Raw genomic sequence first — 3,850 nt, 5'->3', positions numbered from 1 at the left:
GGGGTCAACAGTGGGAGGGCTTCTAATGTCCTGGCCCCACTGGTGGACCTCCTGATGGCACTGTTATTTCTGGCCACTGTGTGACACAGAGTGTTGGACTGGATGGGCCTTTGGCCTGATCCAACATTGGCGTCTCTTATGTTCTCTTATGTTCTTAGGGGACTGTTGAGAATTAGATATATAGTTATGAAGCATGTTAGGTTTTCTGTTGTGGATACTCTTCATTTTGAATTATGTGGAAGTTTTTATACTTTTTTTCAGGCCAAACAACATTTTTATAACTTCACTGAAAACGTTTGTGGGTGTTCTTTAGCAGAAGTTACCAGAGAAAAAGAGAGGCCTTTGTGAACAGGAATAAATACACTTCCATGTCAGGAAAAGGCATTTCTTCCTATCATTTAAAGATTTAGGTGCCCTTCCAGACAAAAATGGCTATCATGTAATTCTAGTTAATGTTCTTCTCTTCTTCTAACTTAATTTGAAATTGTGAAATTTATAATCAACATACTTCTCAGGAAGGTGCCATTCATTACATCACACTAGAGACTGCAGTAGAAATTCATATTGCCCACAATCAGTTGGTACAATAGAGCTCAAAGGGGGGCTTTGGCTGGCTACTGACCGACAGATTTCCTTTGCTGTTGATAGTTTAATGGAACAAGTCTAAGAAGGCCTATTCAGAAGAAAAGCTTACTCCCAGGTAAGTGTCCTTAGGACTGAACCCTGTAACTCCACACTGAGTGCCATAAGAGAGGTTGAAAACTAGGGATGCCAGCCTTTAGGTGAGACCTGGGGATCCCCTGGAATTACAGTTAAACTCCAGACTGCAGAGATCAGTTCCCCTGAAGAAAATGGATGCTTTGGAGGGTGGGCTTTATGGCATTGTACCCCACTGAGGTCCTAGTGCTCCCCAGCCTCTACCCCCAAATCTCCAAGAATTTCCCAACTGGGAGCTGGCGACCTGTCAGCTCCCCTGCCATATTGTTTATGGACTGAGGAGGCACCCACCTGACCTGTGTATGTCTGGGTGCTGCATTCCTTTCCCTGCATAGCTTCTCCTGTTATCTGTAACCTTGTACCCCTGGCTAGTTGTAGTGTCTTCATATTAATCAACCGTGTGACCGGTTTCGTTTCCCACCTCAACTGCATCGGTTACTCCTTCCCGCCCGCGGGATTGGTCCTAAGTGTGTGTGGGGGGGGTAGTTTGAACTCTGTATATCTCAGTAGGCTTTCCCTTTTCCCTCATTCCTAACAGGGCTTGTGTTCCTGATCAATAGTACTGACAATAAAGCATATGCTTCTTGGAAGACTGTGCTCCATTTGTCTGACTGTTGGACCTGACACAACCCTGCCCCCTGCTGGAGCTAGGGGGATCTGGCATCCCTAAGAAGGGCAGAACACAAATGTTTAAAGAAAAACAGTAAGATGGTATCTTAACCAGGATTATTATTACAACCTTGCAATATTTCTAATTTCCTTTCCTTCACGCCTCCTTGTTCTCCAGACTATTTGCCAGGAGAGAGTTTTGTCACTGAAGGAGAAGAAAACATTAACTCTCAAACAGCTCGGTTATGTATCAGTGTGACATGGAATTAAAAATGCACTGAGGAGTGGAAGATTTGGTAATAATTGATGGACAGGGCATATCCTTGGGTCATAGGGTTGTCAGGTCACCCTGGGCACTGGCAGGGGATTGGGGTTTGGGGTTTTTTTTGCCAGATCCAGGTTGAGAAACTACCAGATTTGGGGTTGGAGCCTGGAGAAGACAGGGAGCTCGGGTGGGTCCACCCTCCAAAGCATACATTTACTCCAGGGGAACTGATCTCTGTAGTCTGGAGATGAGCTGTAATTTCCAGGGGATCCCCAGGTCCCACCCGGAGAATGGCATCCCTAGAGACCACATCTAATTATTAGTTTTTGGTACTGTTAATGGAGCTGGTTGTTCTGGAAAAGCTACTGAATATACAAGAAACTTCAGGAAATGCTAGAGTAATAACTACTGAATGAAGCAGTGAAGATAAAGTTTGGCTCAGAATAAATCCTTTACATTTTATTTACAGGGATCTGTGAACAAATGGATTCTACCCCTATTTTTTTTGAGATTTCAGAATAAATTATTTCTGCAGCCTATCTATGGTTCTGCAGTAGAGTGACTTCTGTATATTTACTGCAAGGTTTAGCTTGACTTGGGAATATCCCCAGATCACCCTAGACATTGCCATGGAAGCACAGACATTTCCAGGGAATTAATGCAACTAAAGCCTCTGATTATCCTTAGAAAGGCCGAAACATGTGCCAAAATATTGTAGGTACGAGGTGGGCAAGGACCTTTCTGGGACTGTTTTAGTCTTTGAGGGAGGATTAATTGGAGCCAGGTCCAGTAAAACCACTAAACAACTTGCTACCACCTGATTTGCATGATTCACGCAGCCCCAGCTACTTGCTACTGTTCAGCAGTAGCCACCTCACAATAGCCAGTGTTGTGTAGTGGTTATAGTTGGAGATTAAGATTTGGAAGACCCAGGTTCAAATCCCCACTCTGCCATGGAAGCTTCCTGAGTGACATCCGTTTGGGGGTGGGGCTTCCCCCACTGGCCAGGTGGCTGGCAGTGGGCTGAAGCCCCCAAAATCGGGGTTTTCCCCAACATCGCCATGGGAATGACAAACCTATCATGGAGGCTGCTATGGGAGGGAAGAATGAAATTTTAAGATAGATACACGCAATTTTAAGATAGATACACGCAATGCTCCGTTTCTGGGACTGTTTTAGTCTTTGAGGGAGGATTAATTGGAGGTGGCTGGCAGTGGGCTGAAGCCCCCAAAATCGGGGTTTTCCCCAACACCGCCAGGGGAATGACAAACCTAGCATGGAGGCTGCTATGGGAGGGAAGAATGAAATTTCAAGATAGATACACGCAATGCTCCACAGCTTAGAGGGAACACTGGATACAGGTAAGTTGGCTAGTGGGTGGAAAAGAGAGAAAGAAGCAGGAAAAGAGGAGAGGCCATGGGGGCTTTCAGGAAAGGGAAAGAAGAAATAGTGGGGGGAGGGGAAATGGGATGACACACACACTCCACACACAAATCCTTGCAAGTCTCATGCTTTTTTGTAGATATTTGGCTAACAGGAGTCTTTCAGCATCCAGGGTCTAGTCTCAATGGCTACGTTTTAAATTTTACCAGCAAAGAAAATGGTAACTGTTTAACTGCCATGGCTGTCAATGATGAAACCTTGGGATGAGCTAGAGATATTTAACAAAGAATGTTCAACATCTTCTCAAAATTTCTATTTCAGGACATTTGGGGGGAAGCTTTGAAAATTAAGCCAGTAGCTGCATTCATAATGAATATGAATAGGATACAAGACTACGCCTATTCAAGCATTATTAATGTCCCTTTTCTCTCTCAAATCATTCAAAGACATGTAGCTGTATACTGTTCAGCCCCTCTGCTTTTCTGCCCAGCAGGCTTTCCATCAGGGAGTAACATCTAGAGAGAGGCCATTCTCATAGAGATCACATTGGTTCAAGTGGAGAAAGGTCTGGGAGCACAGAATGCACTTCATAATAATGTCATTTATTTCGTACCATCGCTGATGGATGGCAGCAAAAATAAACATCATAGTGTCATTTATCCTGCACAGTCACTGTTTATGCCAACAAAATAAACAGTTCCCCACCCACAGGGAGTTTACGACCTATAACTAACAGTGGGGGGAAACAAGAGGAGGAGGAAAAAACTAGAGTAGGGGGCAAATGTACTCATTCCTAAAACTTGGTAGCAGGCAATTCGGGTGAGGATTAAAGGGATAAATGTACAGCCATGCAGGAAAGGTGGGTTCTACTGCTGA

The 3,850-nt window shown here is 44.4% G+C and overlaps 1 protein-coding gene across 1 annotated transcript in view; it reads right to left on the bottom strand.

Moving 5' to 3' along the window:
* LOC107110990 (solute carrier family 22 member 7-like) overlaps positions 1–3,850 on the bottom strand; it is a 27,538-nt gene that overhangs the window by 23,078 nt on the left and 610 nt on the right. The gene's annotated exons all lie outside the window — the stretch shown is intronic.

The sequence above is a fragment of the Gekko japonicus genome, unplaced genomic scaffold (genome assembly GCF_001447785.1).
Source record: "Gekko japonicus isolate JY-2015 unplaced genomic scaffold, Gekko_japonicus_V1.1 scaffold359, whole genome shotgun sequence".
Lineage (NCBI taxonomy): Eukaryota > Metazoa > Chordata > Lepidosauria > Squamata > Gekkonidae > Gekko > Gekko japonicus.
This window is presented reverse-complemented; position numbering and strand designations above follow the sequence as displayed.